Raw genomic sequence first — 17698 nt, 5'->3', positions numbered from 1 at the left:
CTAAACCTTCAAACTTTTGATTCAGCAAGTTCAGGTTTTAGCCCTGAGCTGAGAGCATGAGGATTTTGCTGAAGGTGAATATAGACTTCTGTGGACCTCAGAGACAATAATGGAACCTCTGAGTTGTGCAGAGGTCCTTGCTGCTGGGGTAGCTGGTCCCATGGTGGAATGACAAGACGGTCTTGGAATTTCACTGAATTCTTGGGATTCAGTTCTGTCTTTTGTGACTCCCCAGACATGCTGCTGAATTAAGGCCTTCCAGATACATGACAGAAAGTGCTCTGCCAGGCCTGAGAGAGCATGACGAAATTAATCCACAAATTCCAGTTTTCTCTAGGTTTTATTGCATCTTTAGAAATAATAAGGGCTGAAATCCACCATTTTCCCTTCATGGGGAATATTTTGTTTATTTTTGCAGGGAATAGATTTTGTCAGCCACAAAAACAGCCCCACAGTCAGTTTTAGAAGCCTTTCTGTCATGCTGGGCTGAGAGTCAGGTTTTGGAGAGTGAAGTTCACCCTTCCCCCAGACAAGGTGAGTGAAATGCCATCGAGGTGTCAGAGCTGCTGTCTGCAGCTTCATGTGAGCATTTTCATTTGCTGAGTGGCACTTGGCAAAGCCATGGTCTGCACTCAGGTCAGGCAGGCAAATGCCTTTCAGGTGCTGGAAGTTAATCTTGGTGTATTTCTAAGCACGTTATTTCCCTTGAGAAGTGCTGAGGCACTGAGGGAGCCTGATAATTTTGCAAATAATTTGCCATCTTTACTGTTCAACACAGACACCAGCAGGCGATAAAATGAAATACTGAGTCCCTAATGCCCTGATCTTAGGAGGTTTCCATGAGCATGTGGTGCAGGATGATAAATATGGGATATGTGTCCCTTCCCTCTGAAAAGATTAATTAAATTTTTGACTTCCCATCTAGGTGTTTCATGAAGTACTGTGTACTCAGAATGGGTTTTGGGGATTTTTCTTTCAGATCTGTCTCCCCAGTCACGTCTTTAATAAATCTCTCACAATTTTTTCCTTTGTGTGGCAACTCTGGGGAAGGATTTGTAATAGTGATGAATTTCAATTTCTCCTTACCTCAAAACTGATTGAATAGGCTCTTTGGATGGTGGTGAGGATGGGAATTAACCACTCTCAGATATTTCCCTTTGTCCTTTGTGGACAGTCAGTTGCTTGTGCAGAACTACTGAGTCCAGATTGTTGGACATGTCCATGACCCTCTCTCCTGATGAGATTTGGGTGTGCAGCCTCAATCCCTTGAAGGGAATATAGGATCATGGAATTACTGTTGGAAAACACCTTTAATATCACCAATTCCTGCCATCAGCTCAGCACCACCACCACATTCACCCCAAACCACACCCTCAAGTGTCACACACACACATTTTTAGAGCATTTCCAGGCATGGTGACTCCACCACTTCCCTGGGTGCTCTGTCCTGATGCTTTACAACCCTTGGCATGAAACATTTTTTCAAAGTACCCAATCTAAACATCTAAATATCTTAGTGCAGGTTGCTACATTCACCAGCTCCTTTCTCCTATTTTAGTGGGATGAGTTTCACTGCTCCTCTTGCCTTTTTCTGGCAAATCTTGTTTGCATTCTCTACAAGGTAACATGGATGTGTTTCCGCCAGAGTGCATTACTCCAGAAAAACTTTGGCTGCAGCAATCTCAAGGCTGCTATTTATGGTCTGAGGGAATCTTTCTGTTTCCTTTTCTTCCCAGAAGCAGAAGGGAGACAGGAGGATTGGACAGAAGCTCTGCACATCACTCTGCACCACTCTCAGACTAGCCCCAGAACCAGGCTTGTCTGACCTCCCTCAGAAGATGCATTTTTTCATGTATTTATTTTTCTCCTTAGCACTCACAGTTCCATGGCTCTTTGGTCTTTCTTGCCTTGCAACCTTTCACAATGAGTTGTACACAGCAAGGCAGGTGTTTGGAACAGAGGGGTATCCCTGGATTTTCCATTCTTATGAGAGCAGAGAGGCCCTGAGGCCCTCCCATTGCTTCAGGGCTGGCTGTGGCAGCAGTACATGAGCCACTGCTACGTATCGTGGTAAATATCATGGAATCACAGGATAGGTTGGGTTGGAAGGGGCCTAAAGCTCATCCAGTCCCACTTCCTAACATGGGCAGGGACGCCTCCCACTATCCCAGGTTGCTCCAAGCCCCATCCAACCTGGCCTTGGACACTTCCAGGGATGGAATAGCCACAGCTCCTGTCTTGGGTTGGAAAGACAGGTGTCTGCTAAGGAAGGCAGGAGCCTCCCCTGAAATGGAAAATGTAAACCCCGTCCCTCCAAATTGCTATAAATTTTAAATTAAGGGGCTCTCTGGCAAAAAAAAAAAAAATATGGGAGCAGGAATAACAGTTCTTTAATAGGGAAGAAAATAAAAAGATAAAATGAACAATGCAGTAAACCAAAACAACACAGACAGAGTCAGAACACAGCCTGACACCCTGTGGGTTGGGGTGCTGGCAGCAGTCCCATTGGAATTGTGGCTGCAGCCCTCCTGCAGTGTCAGGTTGGAGTGTCCCTTCTGTTGGAGCAGGGATCCTGTAGGAGGGTGGAGTCTTCCTCTGAAGATCCAGGGCAAGAGGCAGCTGCTCCTTTGGGAAATCCAGTGAGAAGCCGTGCTGTTGTTCCAGAATCTCAGGATTATATCCAGGTAGGAATGCTTGGCTCCTCCCCCTGGGCAGAGCATTTCCCAGTGGGATGCTGTAGTTCTTATCAGCCGAGCACTGACATTCAATGGCTGTTATCAGCAGGTGTCTCTCTGGAGGGAGGATTGGTTGTGGAAGAGATAAGGAAAACTGCCCACTGAACAGAAGACAGCTGCCATACAGATGGGAAATAGAACACAATTTGCTTGGCAAGCCAGGACAGCTCCACTGGGCACCCTGTGCCAGGGCCTCCCCACCCTCGCAGGGAAGAATTTATTCCCAATATCCCAGCGAACCCTGCCCCTCTGGCAGTTTCAGTCTTGCTCTCTGCCTTGGTTGAAATTCAGCACCAGAGATGGAAGGGTGAGAGTGACAGACACTGACAGGGCACTTACACAAAGTGCTCTGTAAGAAATCACACCAGCGGGCATGATTATTTACCCCAAATATTAAACCCAAATAGGTCTGCAGACATTTTGCCAGGCGGATGCTAAATTTTGTCACGGAGGAGAGGCTGATAAGACACGTACAAATGCAGCTCCGTGGCTCTCCAAAGAAAGCGGCATGTATTTGCATTTTTATAAGCTCTTATCATTAAATGTTTTGGGTGAGTTTTCAACCAGCTCACCAGATGCTGACTGTCCTCAGCAGGGTCTTTAATGCACCAGCTGTGTGTCTTTATGCACAGATCATTTCCATCTCCTCTGCTGAGTATTTTTGGCCACCCCTAGTGCAAAGTTTTGCTAAGTATTGCTAAGCTGTTGCTTGAAAAATGTATTTTTATGATTAGAAAATGTTATAGCTGCAAGAGCAAAAGATTTGATTTCTGGGGATTAATTAACCTTTATGTTAACAACTTTTTCATCTATTAGCCTTTTGATTTTTAATTCTATATGTACAACCAGCAGGAAAAAGCAAACAAGATGCACTCACTTAGCAATCAAATATGACATTAAAATAGTTTGGCCCTACCTCCTTATCCTAAGCAAGATTATTCTTATTAAAAACTATTGGGTTTTGTTACATAATTTTATATCATGATCATGGCTATTTAAAGGAGCTTGCTATGAAGGACAGCTCATTGTAATCCATCCATAAATCACACAGGCTTGGATGGGTCTGGTTGAGTTGTTAACCTTGACTCTCTCTTTTTAGGTCTAATCATACCCTTTGCACAAGAAAACCAAATCTGGCTCATCTCACAGTGACACGTTTCATCATTTTTGAGTGAAAAATGAACTTTCTGCCAAGTGAAGAGCTCAGCCTGGCTTTTTCTAAAGCTGCTGTCAAGATCCTGCTTGTTGAACAATTGAGGCACAACCCCAGTGTGAAAAGACCCTGGCAAATGCAGGGGTGAGAGCCTTTCCCTTTGTCCATTAATTTCCAACAGCCTGGGGAGCACTGATAGCACAGCTGTGTGTTGTTCACATTCTCCATTTACATGTGGAAAAAACGGAGACTGGGAGAAGTCGAGTCTGTGCCTCCTGCAAATTCAAAGCAACAATTCTTGGTGTGAAACGAGTCTCTCCTAAGTTCAGGCATGTCCTGTGTAGAGCCAACACGTGAGATCCTTGCCAAAGCTCTGTTTAGTAGAAATACAGCCCAGATTTATCAGTTTAGGCCAGGATTTGGTTTTCTTCCCTACAAAAGGCAGTTTTCCTGACCACCATCCTGCCTTTGTTCTCCCTCCTCTGCACCAGCCCGGAGGCACCAGAGCTAAATGGAGATGTCATCCCACACCTTTCCAGGGCCAAAGTTGGGCCTTGTTCTTTCTGAAAGATGGAGAGATCTGCTTAAAAAAAAAAATAAAACAAAATAAAATTGGGCCGACCCTAAGCTTGGAGCTGATTTGCATAACTCCAGAGAGAGTGAACATCCAGCTGATCTGTGAGGCTGTAATTTAGGAAGGGCCTCCATCCCCACAGACCCAGCTTGTGTTGCAGAGCAGTTTGTGCTCATGATATGGGCTCTGATATTGGGACGTAATTGCTTTTCTAATATCCATGTATTATTTACACCATGCTACTGTTGCAAACTCCTTCTGACTCCAGGTCTGTTGTTGCTGTAATGTATTTATTGGAGCAATGCAAGGTCAGGCTAACCTCCACTGCTTGTCTGTAAATGACCCAGCAGAAACCAATAGTTTTAGAGCTGGAACACCAATGTAAGTGAGACACAAATCAGGATCCTGAAGTATTAATTTACTTTATTGCCATATCTTTATAGACGGTTATTAAGTGCTTAACTATTAACTATTAATGTTGCTGCTTTATTTATTGCACAGAGATATGTCTTAAGTGTTTCCTGGGTATTTTTTCAGGAGAAGGGCATCAAGGGAAAACAGATCAAGACAGGCACATCAAAGATGATTGGATCAACAAGGAGAGGGACAGCATTAGTCTCCAAATTCTAACTAGAGTTGGTTGCAAACCACAGTCCAGAATTCAAAATATATATAAACGTGACCCTGCAGAACGTATTACAGATTAGTCTGATTTTTTTCAACGTGAAATTACAGATTAAAATGGCCTGAGGGGAGCGTGAAGGCTTTGTTGGCTTAAAACCTAACTCAAAATATCAGTGTAGTCAGCTCTGCCATGCAAAGAGCAGCACAGGAAAATGTCAAGCAGAGACATTCCCAGACACAGCTCATAATTTGCCCTGCTCATATTTGGGGGGGAAATGCTCCTGCTCACCACCTACTCATTTCTTTCCTTGCTCTGAGCATCTTGTCCCTGCCTTTACCTTCAAGGACACATCCTTAAGTGTTCCCCATCTCCACCTGTGCTAACCATGGAGCCCCCAAGGCACCCAGGGGCAATTGCCTCTCAGAATCATAATCTGATTGTCAGACTATGGCTTGCTGATGCTCCTGTGGGATGGAAGCTGCTCAAACACCCCCAGTTCTGGCCGTGTGAGACATTTTGGGATGCCAGAACCCTCCCACAGCACTCGTGTGCCCATCAGTGTGGTGCTGGGCCACCTCTCCTGGCTGTGCAGGAATGGCTCCTCGTGGCCATTCCCTCACAGCCACGCAGAAAGTCTGCCTTTAACAGCAAAATATCTCAGAAATTGTCCCCAAGCCACTCAGCTGAGCTGGGTTTTGTGTAGAGGCACAGTTGCTCTGCTCTTTGCTGAATTCCACAGCTCCAGCTGACAACAGCCTCACTCCTTCTGTGATGGAACATCCTCTTCACCCCACCAATACCTCTGCCTGCTTTGAATAAGGGTAGCCCATGTATTTTTTATGCTTTTCTGTCTTTTTGAGGAGTTTTCTCTGGTGTTGAATATATATCCAGGAGATGTAACTGCTGCCAGATCAAAGGGACGCCAAATAAACCACATGAAAAATTATAAAAATTTCGCAAGCACAAATTTTATTATTTAATGAGGATGTTAATGCAGTGCCTGAGTCGCAGTTTTTCCTCTTGCTATCACAGTCAATGAGACTGATATGAAAAACACCTAAAAAAGCAAAACCCAACCCAACTCAAAGGACAGCTGCCAGAAAGGAAATCCAGGAGGAGAAGGATGAGGTGGGCAGGCTGGCACTGGTATCATGCGCTTGGGAGCTGCTCCATATGCTTGGAGCACATTTGCATCTCAAGGAATGAAAAGACCTTTTCCTTCATATTGATTATTCCTGCATTTTGGTTTTTTTCCCCACATCTTTCACATATGCTGGGTTTCCATTTGATAAGCTCTGGCTCATTTATTCACCTTTCAGCAAACCTCCTTGACTCTTTTTCCCTGCCCAACACTTGAATCAGCCCAGACCTTCTTTAGCTGATTAAGTTATTTTCCACTTCACAGTTTACTCCATAACAGACTAACTTGCAAATATATGAGAGCTGGCACATTTTCATTCCTTGAAAAAGTAGTCAGTAATCAGAAAAAGAATTCATGTTAGTTCTCTCTATTTACAAAAATCATGTTGCAATATATCTTATTATTTATTAACTCCAGAGTCTGACTCAGACTGACTCTTTCAGTATGTCTCCCACCACCCCCTTAAAATACTCTTTATATTGGAAATAATGAGCTTTGAACTTCTGACACAAAAAGTCTCCAATACTTTGTTCCCTCAGCTCTCTGAAGCAGCTGAGTTCACTAACCAGCTCCATTGCTTGTTTCAGGTCTGTCCTTTTGAATTCACCAAAGCCAGCAAAGCAAAGACCGCTTCAGTATGTGCTCACCTAAGCACAGGCACGGAGCACTGGGGCAGGTTAACAGAAATGGTGCCTAAATTCAGATATTTCCCTGAGGGATGCTGTGCTGCAGGGGGAACACCCGTGGCTGCTGTTATGGGCTGGCAGTGCCACCCCAGCTAAGGCTTGAGCACCTTGAGACCCCCCAACACCCCCTGTGACAGGGCTGATAGGTTTAATGCCTTCAAAGCCCAACATTAAATCCTCAAAGTTTGCTCTTTCAGAGAGACCCAGTGATACATCCTTTTGTTGGTGGCCAGATCTTCACAAGAGCAGCTCTGTAATTATGCAGCGCTTTAATTACAGCGAAAACTATTTGTTTTACAATAGAAAGTGCAGCTGGTGAGTTGTGACCTGAGGAAGAGCAGCAGATGGTGTCCTCCACGCAGGGTTTCTTCAGCACATTTTCCTAAGAATTCCTGCTCTGACCTGATTTTCTTCCTCCTGCAAAGCAGCAGTGACCTGCCCTTTGGTCAAGAGTACAAGCTGGCCACCATGTACAGCTCTCCCCCGTCGTCCTTTGTTCCTTTTCCCAAGCACAAAATGCTGGGGAAAGAGGGAGGGAATCTGTGCTGAGGTCTGCATGCTGAAAAGCACAAAAATATTGTAAGGCCCATTTGTCTTCATGACTGAATATCCTCAGTTAAATAGGATTGACTCCATCAAACAAACCCAGTTTGTGCCTTGAGAAGGAGATTTGACTCTTCTTTGATGTTGAAAGTCAGAAACTGCAGGTTTTCTCCACTTTTGTACAAGAGGATAAAATGGATCTACCCTCTGTTGTATGGAGAAAGTCAAAGTGAATTAAATGGGAATTCTTGGGTGAACCTGCAATGGCTGAATTAGTGGACAATCTTTCTTCTTCTCATTATTATTATCAACCACAACAACAACAATAAATAATGATAATAATGTAAATGTTAATATTACTGTTACTGTTAACAACGATAACAAAAACAACACAACAACAACAACAGCAGCAACAACAACAACAACATATTATTATTATTATTGTTATTATTATTATTATTATTATTATTATTATTATTATTATTATTATTATTATTATTATTATTATTATTATTAATAATAATAATAATAATAATAATAATAATATTAATAATAATATTAATAATAATTTATCATCTCCTTGACATCTCTCAGAAGTCAATAGGTCCTTGCTGGCTTCATATTTTTTTAAAGCCCTCATTAACTCAGCCAGGGCTCCCAGCTGACTTTGGCATGTAAATACCCCGACTCCCCTCCTGGCTGAACTCCTCTGCTGAGGGCACCTGAGACCTTGGGAAGAGCTTTCTCCTCTCTCAGGTGGCTTCATTTAGGAAGCTGCACCCAGGAGCTGAAGGAGGGAACTGGCTCAGCACTTCCAGAACAAGAGTGGGCACCATGTGGCTGGGGAAGAGGCTGCAGTCTGCTGGTAGGGTACTGGTCTTTGCTTTTCTGTCTTTATTACCCCCAAATCTGTAAGTACACAGACCCCCTTCCCCTCCAGAAAACAAGATGAAACAGCATTCAGTTAGAATCAGAAGCTGTAATATGATTTTTGTTTTCCTGATGTAATCAGAGAGAAAAAAATACCTGCAGAGTCTTTTATCTCTATCAGGAGAAAGAAGTGAAAATATGCAGAGAAAAAGCCTTCAGGCTGAAGGGATGCAGCAAACTACCATAATAGCTTCTGTTTACTTTGAGCCTAACATTTTGTTGACAGGTAAAAAAGCTACACTGGCACCCTTTGTTGTTTGTTTTGTTGCTTTTTTTTTTCTTTTTTTCCCCCAAAATCTCAAACCTTATATAATTTTTATATCATCCCCTGCAGGAGGAGACAGGTGACATCAAAAATGAGTGCTGCTGTTCTTTGGCACAGGTGGAAGATGCCTGCAAGAGCATGCATAAATTGGGGTTAAGAGCAGTGGAGTGCCCTGTTCACTCCCTGCCACAGCTCCACTCTCAAAGGAGCTGAATTTACATAAGTTAATAATGAGGAACTAAAAACTTAAATGATGATTTGGTAGCTTATGATTACAATAAGCTTCTCCAAATCCATATGGCTGGGGGGGCACAGGTTAGGCTGCTGCAGCACAAGACAGGAGGCTTGTTAATATTTTTAATGAAATAATGCAGACTTGAAGATTTGGGGTGGAGGGGAGGGGTTGTTGCCCAGATGATCTTTAAAAGTCTTTTTCGACCCAAACAGTTCAATGTCCTGACCCTGGCAATGAGGTTTGAGCTGTATTGAAAATCTTAATGGCAAAATGGTAAATGGTCAGGAGATTTTCCTGTTTTATTTCTCTTTATTTGCACATGAAGTGGTGTGAAAGTAAATCTTATCAAAAGACTAAGAGCAGTTAGACTGTCACAGGCTCTTTATTAATGACATATTTTAATTATTCTTCTTTGTAGCATCACATGAAAGAAATTAAGGTCTTTCAAATTGATGCATGTTTTCTCCTTTATGTGTTGGAGATCATGTACAGCTGAAACTTGGAGCAGTTCCCTGTTCTTTGAGCAGCTTTAACATCACCACAAAAATCCCTGTTTTGGACTCTGGGGTCTGAGGCTTAATTTTAAGCCTGTCTTGGGTGTGCTGCTGGACTGAACCCAAGCAGGGGATGGAGGATGCCCAGTGAGGCATGGTCCTAATTACTGATCTCTGAGGCAGGGATTTTTGGGTGGGTTTTAAACATCTTGGAGACTGTTGTGATAAGGGATAAGGAGGGGGAGGTTTGTCCTTAGCTCTGCCCAGAGCCCCTGAGGAGTGCACAGGCTGCTCTTCTGGTGACACTGGTGGCCTTTGTCTGAGGAAATTTTCTAAAAAAACCTATTTAGGTGCACTTATTTAGCCCTGGTTAAAACAGCACAAGGTATGTCTCAAGGTAGGACAATAAGAGTTGGGAAATTTGGCCTTGTGCAATTTCTTTGTGAAGGGAATAAAAATAAATTCCATGAGTGCTTTCTCCACCAAGATCAGAATGGGAATTGGCTCTCAATCACATATGCCTCCTAGATTATAGACACACATTATTAAAATTTCTCTTTACATGTCCTCTTGTAAAGGTGCCTTTTCTATATAGGGGTTTGTTTGTTTGTTTTGCTTGAGGTCTTCTGTTTGCTTTTGGCTTTTTGGTTGGTTGGTTTTTGGTTTTCTCTGTGTCAGGTTATTTCATCTGCTTTATATTGTGTGTCTGCTTTGATATTTCATGTCTATCCTTCGTGTGCTGTGGCCCACTGCAAAGACAGTGTTAGCTGGGTTGGATTACTTTTCTCCTTTCTATTTGTCCTAGTGCTTCAGATCCTTGTTTGCAGTCTGTGTACTGTGCATGTATATTTGCACATTATCCCAGCTCTCCCTGCTCCTGCCGTGGTGTCCTTTTCCCTTAGCAAATGGAAGTCACTGTCATCCTCCTCTTTGTTTTGGAGTTCAGCTGTGTGGCATCACAATCATCACTTGGATGGGTATTGAGGGTTGGTCTTGAAGCAGTAATTTCTGAAATCTAATTTCAAAACTAACGGAGTGGAAAGAAAATCATCACCTGCTTGCTTCATGGTGGCTGGTGCTGCAACACAGAGCAGTGGGGAAGGGTTTGCTCTGGAGCAAAGGAGGCTCAGGGGGACCCTGTGGCTCTGCACAGCTCCTGACAGGAGGGGACAGCCGGGCTGTGCTCCCAGGGAACAGGGACAGGAGGAGAGGGAAAGGCCTCAGATTGCACCAGGAGAGGTTTAGATGGGACATTTGGAAAAATTTCTTCACAGAAATTGTTGTTAAGTATTGGAAGTGATGGCCCAGGGCAGTGGTGGAGTCCCCATCCCTGGAGGGGTTTGAAAGCTGCGTGGAGGTGACACTTGGGGACATGGGTCAGTGGTGGCCTTGGCAGTGCTGGGGGAATGGTTGGACTCAGTGATCCTGGAGAGCTTTTCCAGCCTGAATGACTCTGTGATTTCTGCACTTGTGCTTCAGTGGGTAAAGTATTCCAGGGCTGGTGCAAATCCTTCTCAGGAGTGAAAACCTTCTGGGTGCCTTGGGTTTGACTTAGCTGCTTTTTGGCTCTTGATCTACATTTTACAAAATGGAAAAACAAAATCCCTCTGCTGATCTGTCAGTACATGCAGTGACATAAAAAGCATGTCTACAAGTGTGAAAGCAAATTAACCACCAATTCCTCCTGCAGAGGGACCTGTACCTGTGGAAATAGAGTTCAAACAATAATGGTGAAAAGCTTGGAAATATCCCTGAAAAGGGAAAAGTCAAACAGCTGGGTTTACCTCATTGTGGTCTCTGTGCCAGTGCCAACCTGGGCACCCAAAGCCAATTTTGGCTTCAATTTGGCACATGCCAATACAAAAGGTGCTGTTGGAAGCTGAAGCCGGGAGATAATTTCTGGGGAGGTGATGAACCTTTATGGTAACTATGCTGAATTCTCCAGTATTGGAAGCTTTGTTTCTAAACCCCCCAACACTCCCCTGCAGGTATCAGTGTTGCCATCCAGTCTCAGCAATCTCAGGATGATCAGCAGGACCTGGAATCACCTGACTAAAATAGAGCTGTTTACCATGGGAAGTATCAGTGTGAGTAGGTGCTAGACTTGTTTTGCCCTTCACCTGGGCTGTAACAGAATTTATTGGTGGTTTTGCAGGAGGGGCCCAGGCAGGTTTTGTCCTGAAGTGCTGAAACACTGACACAGGCTGCCCACAGAAGCTGCCCCATCCCTGGCAGTGCCCAAAGTCAGGCTGGGTGGGCTTTGGACCAACCTGGGGTAGTGAAAGGTGTCTCTGTTCATGGCCCACGTTCCCACCCAAACCATCCTGGGATTTTGGGACCTGAGGATTTGCTTCTTGCCCTCTGTCACAGCAGGGAGAGCATTTGTGCAGCTGTGCTGGAGTCACCTGTGGACAAATAACACAGAGGGAGCTGGGAAAGGGGCTAAGGATTCATAAGGGTACTTGGGGAGGGAGCTGGTGTTGTGCATTTAGGAGAGCTTTATTTGCATGTGCACAGCTACTTACAGCCGTGTTCAGATAAGGTGTGGGAAGCAGTGAGTCCTGCTGGAAATAACTAGATCAAGTCTGACAGCCTGAGAGTAAATCCGTGGCACAGACAGATAAGGGGTATTGCTGTTTCCTGGGTGAGGTCCGGATCCCTGTAACTCTGACAGCTTTTCTATTTTTTATGTCAGCTTAATAGAAAGTTTTGTATTTATTTGCTGTTATCTGAGCAAGTTCAGCTGCAGTTATTTTACTTTTATCCCTTCCCAGACACACGTAGGTACACTTGCACTCTTGTTTCTTGGCAGCTTGTAACAATGTCTCTAATCCTCTTTGGCAGAAATCTCTTAAACTAATTCTCTCAGCAAAAAAGAAAAAATTAAAAAAGAAAAATTGGTGCTGATAATTTTATGGCTGATACAAGAAAAAAGGTGAACAAATATCTGAAAGAAGAAAGAAGTTTGGCCAGAAGTTGACTTTCAGTACCTCTTTAGAGTGTTTTGTGTGCTGCAAAGCCCTAATACCTCTTCAAGATAAGGAGCATTGGGTGGGTGAGGATGGTATGATGAAAGATAGACAATGCTACCAGGGTGACTCAGAGATTTGGTGTGAATTAAAAGAGAAATAAACCCACTCAGCCTCTCTGTGTTTAAGCAGACTCACAGGTACCACTTGAAATGCCATGTCAGAATTTGGATAGGGCTTGTAGGATTCATAGCATTTCCAGTCTGTAAAAGAACTGCAAAAGTGTTTTATTTTTTCTTCCTAACATCAGGTCCTGGAAATTCTGCCTTGCTGTGAGCTTTCTGGGAATGATTAGTGCTAGAAAGGGTGAAAAATTAAGAGGACACAAGTTTCTGTACAGGACTGCAAAAACAAAACTTTGTTGGGGTATTTTTGTTTGGTTTTTCTAGGGTTTGTGTGTGTGTGTGTGTGTGGTTTTTGCTGTTGTTGTTGGAGTCTTTGGGATTGTTTTCTTAATTTTATTTTTTATATTTTTTTATTTTATTTTGAAAGGAAATAAGGCCCCAGCAGCTCTGCCCCTGTTCTCAGCTCTCCACCCTCTCTGATGCCTCACGTGTGAGATGTGCAGCTGTGGCTCATCGATGGCTGGTGCATTTTGCTCAGCACCCAAAACTTTGGGGTTTTGGTGCAGTTGTGGCTGGTGACTCGATGACTGCTGAAGCAGGACACAGGGATGGTGTCAGGAGGTGTCCCCAGCTTGGCTGTGCTGACCTGGTGCTGTGCTCCTGCCCTTTTCCTGTGTCCCTGCACAGATCCTTTGGGATGGGGATCCTTTCCCTCTCAGTGTGGTCCCTGCACTGCTCAGCACAGCAGGGACCCAGTCCCAGCTGGGAACGCTGCAGGCTGACCATGAAATTACAAATAAAGGCTATTTTCCCCCTATTATCCTGGGAGAGTGGCTTCTCTAGATGGGGCTATGCTGTTAACGACCATCTTAAAATCTAAGACAACATTTGCAGCAGGAAAGCATTGGAGGTGTAGACCACAGATGAGTCTGGGCACTGCTGCCAGGAAATTTCTGTCCATGCAGCTGCTCCATCCCACGGGAGAGGAGGGCCAGGGGCAGCCAGGGAGGCTGAGCAATGTTTTGGGAAGTTTCGAGGAGGCTGGGGCCACATGGGAGAGGAAATCAATACAACGGTTTCAGAGGTGATTTGGCAGCATCTGAAGAGCTGAGTGTTTGAGCCCCTCTGGGGTTGTTGAATTAGATCTTTAAGTGAGCAGGGCAAGGATAACTTACAGGATTGGGATATTTTCTGCAGATTTCTGTGGATTGGACAGGACGCTGGGGACCACAGGCTTTAATCATTGCTGATCCTCTGGTCTCCAACACATGGATCTGATAGAGGAATTGGAGAGGTTTGTCCACAAAAGCTGTGGCTGCCCCGTCCCTGCCAGTGCCCAAGGCCAGGCTGGACAGGGCTTGGAGGAACCTGGGATAGTGAAATGTGAAATCTTCCTCACACAAGATGGATGAGCTTTGAGGTGCCTCCCAAACCACACCATTCCAGGATTCTCTGAAGTCTCTTCAAAGTTTAACTCCATCAAATTTGGAGGACACTCATCATCTGCATATTTGCTGCCATTGCATCAGTTATGGGTCTGAACTCTGAAAGCACTTATTCCTGCTGTCAAATGCCAGCAGTGGCCATGGCTTGGCAGCACTAAAATCTCATTGGGATCACGCTGTGTAATGGCTGTACTCAATGATCTTGGAGGCTTTTCCAAACTTAATGACTCTATGATTCCATGTTTGCATTAAGTATTCAATGTGCTTGGATTCAGAAGACTGTGCATAGGTTAAAATTTAAAAAAAATTAAAATGGTGTTCTTTAGTTGTGTAACTTTTAAGTAAACAGAGCTGTAGAAACATCTGCAAGCTTTGATTTTAATTTAATGTATAATAGCTTACATCATAATAAATGATGTTGTGTGATTTGGATGTAATTTTGAATTTGTCAGGAAGCTCGCAGCCAAATTGTTGAAGTTAATAGTAGTTCTGCAATCAACTTCACTGTGTGTCAAATCAGAGGAGCCATTATTGAATTTTAAAAGGCTAAATTACTGTGTTGTTTGTATTAAATCTTAATGCCGTTTCGGATAACAGGAACACTTTCCCTTGGAGATATGTGCAGGATGGAGTTTCTCTTTCTGGATAGAGAAATCAAACATGGTTTCAGTGAAATTGCTTCAATTCCAATCTTAAAGGGATTAGTATATCCAAAAGTAATTTCAAACCTGTCCTAAAGGAAAGAATAAATTCCCCAGGTCAGATAGAGTGTTGGAGTACAGTGCTTTTTATGAATTAGGAGGACTTAGTAGTGCACTGCAATGATGGTAATTAGATAAATTAATGTACTGAGGTGGCTTATCATTCAGAGGAGGGAAAAAATACATTTGCATTTCTTTAGGGATGGAAAAGGAAGGGGAGCTGCCCTGTACTTGCTAGCTTTGAGGCAGGCTTGCCTCCCCTGACTGCTGCTGTGTCCCTGGAAAGGAAAGGCTGTGACAGCCCAAGGTGAAAAAGGTCAACACCTGTGCCAAGGAAAGGGGGGGAGATGGGACCCATTTGCTCATATTTCTGTCCCAGCTTTGTTAAATCAGCTTGGGCAAGTGGCTGTCATAAATCCATTGTCTCCACCCACCTCAAGCTCAAAATTTTCTCTTCAAAGGGTGGAAAAGCTTTTGGGCTGAGCTACTTTCTGTTGGGTTGGTTTGTCCTTAAGTTCTGTGAGATGTTTGAAGAAAACCAGAGCTCCTCTGGAGCCTTCTCCAGGATGAGCACCCCCAGCTTTCTGTCTAATGAAGAGAAGTGCTCCAGCCCTTGGGGCTTTTTTTGTGTCATCCTCTGGATATGCCCCAGTAAGTTCATGTCATTCCCATGCTGAGGGTCTGAGAGCTGGATGCCCTATTTGTGTGAGGGCATGCTCACGATTTCCTGGTAGGTTCTTCTGCTGCCTGGTAGGTTTTTCTTTTTCCCCTCCATAATTTTTGTCTCTCTGTGTGGTCCCCAGCCCAGCAAAGCTTCTCACGTGCGGGAGAGCAGTGGCCCGTGGCATCCCTGCTCTGCTGGGAGAGCTTTCCCATCTCCCTCAGGCAGCGCATGGCAGCAATAGATATAATGGACTCATTTGGATAATTTAGTACTTGCTTAGTGTATCTGGTTTCTCCAGTGACACTCTGACGTTCATGCTTGACTTCCCCACCTCTCAGATAATAAATGAAAGAGGTTTCACCTTGTTGGCAGCGCTGGCACTGGGCCCATTATCTTTCCTGACATTGTGTACTCGAGAAATTAAATTACCTGGTTTCCTGGCTACCTCCCTAATGAATGCCATTAATTAATATGCTTTTCAAAGGAGGAGGTGTATTTATTCTTAATCCAAGGGAGAATCTCTTTCCTGGCCTGCCTGTGAGCAGAGTGCGGAGGTGGGAGCAGGTCGGTCAGTTTGCAGGAGACTTGCCCACATGGGTGCTCCCTAAACACGCCCTTTGGCTCATAACTTGGTTTATAGTGTTGTTTTTTGGGTTTTTTTTGCTGGAAGATCTAATCCCAGGAGCATGCAGGTTAATGAAAAGAATGATTAACTCTGCAGGTGGTAGATCAGTGCAGCAAATATGTGCTGATCATGATGCAGTGAGAAGAGGGATGGAAATGCAGCCTGGTCCATTGGTTGGAGTTACCAGGAAAGTGTGGACCTGGCGCCCTCTCTGCCTTTTTTTCCCCCCCTTCAAATCTCCTCTCCCCAGGGGAAGTGGCAGCCCTGGATATGGATAGATATGGGGCTGCTAGCCCAAGCTGGGCAGAGGTGTGAAAAGCAAAGAGCTTGGAGTTCAGGGGTGGCTTTGAACGTTCTTCTGGATGGAGCAAAATGAGCTGAACTAAGGAGGAGGAAGATCAGGGCTGGGGCAGTGGGTGCTGGGATGGATGCAGTGCCCAAGACAGCACTGGAGTGAGAAAGGAAAAGCTGGGGGATGTTGGGCTGGGATGGTGCCTGGCCTCCCCACAGACATCAGTTTAGACAGGGTGGTAGGGAATGAATTTATAAGGGTGCAAATTCCCCCTTTGGAGCTGTCCCAGTGTCTTGGCAAGGGAGGGTTGAGAAGGACCTGGAGCTGCACGTGGCCCCTGGGGCTGTGGTGGGTGGGAGCTGTGCAGGAGCAGGCAGAGGGGGGCCAGGGCTCTGCAGGGAGCAGGGATGTCCCTGGGAGAGAAGCAGAGTCCCTGGGACTGCTTAACCTGCTCTGAGCCACGAGGTGCTTCAACATCGATTAGTCCCAGTGGTCCAATTCATGCTTTAAATCTCATCATGGTCATAACCTCACAAAACAGAGCTCTCGGGGTTCTTTACCCCTGCTGCAGTGCCCGGAGGCAGCTGCTTTGCTCCTGGCATCCCTGGCACTTCTGCTGTTGCCTCTCGTTGTGACCTGTGGTGTTCCTCTTTGCTGGGAAAGAACATCGTCCTTTGAAACACCTAAAGATGAGGTGAGTCACAGTCTTCTCAGGAAACACTGGATTCTGTAGTCTTGTGGCAGAACAGCCACATCAGAAAGTTTCAGCAGGCAAGGAGGTAAGCTGGTCCTTCCTGGGGGAAACTTAAAATAACCCTGAGCAAGACAATGGAGGGCCATGGGTGGGATGCTCAAGGACTTGGTACAGGAGGTGCTCGGAATAACTCTTCCCATGTTTGGTGGCGGGGATAACCTATATTACAATCAGAAGGAAAAGATGATTTGCAGTCTTGGGGCTCAGTCTCCTATTCTCTTGGAATCAGCGTGACTTGAGCTGTTAGTCTTTGAGGAAAAAGTGTCTTCAGTAGGAAGCCAGGTGCAATACCAGTAATTGTAGCTAATGCTTTAGCTAGAGCTGCCTGCACAGCTGGTTTAAATAGAAATAATGTCCTTTAAGCTGTTTAGCTGATACTTTTGTCCCTCCTGCACTGGAGTTTTACCTGTGTACACCTGAAATTCCTGATCTTCTTATCGCTTACTTTCTTATCACCTTGCTAGAAGGCAGTTGAAGAAGCAGCTGAAAATATAATAAATCCCTTTACCATTTTCTCATGTTGTTAAACTCCCTTGAAGAGGGTTTGGATCACATTCTTCCCAATGCCTTGTTGCACAACTCCTTTGGTGACAGAGTTTGACTTCCCAGCTTCAAGGCCCCTCTGTTTAGGCAGAAAGTTGCAAATAGAGATCTTTTTTTGAGCTTGTATTTGCTGAGTACATGTACACTCAACTTGACTTCTTAAGGACATATAATCATAGACACAATCACAGTTCAATCT

This window comes from Agelaius phoeniceus, chromosome Z (genome assembly GCF_051311805.1).
Source record: "Agelaius phoeniceus isolate bAgePho1 chromosome Z, bAgePho1.hap1, whole genome shotgun sequence".
Taxonomy (NCBI): Eukaryota; Metazoa; Chordata; class Aves; order Passeriformes; family Icteridae; genus Agelaius; species Agelaius phoeniceus.
Note: the sequence above shows the minus strand (reverse complement) of the source record.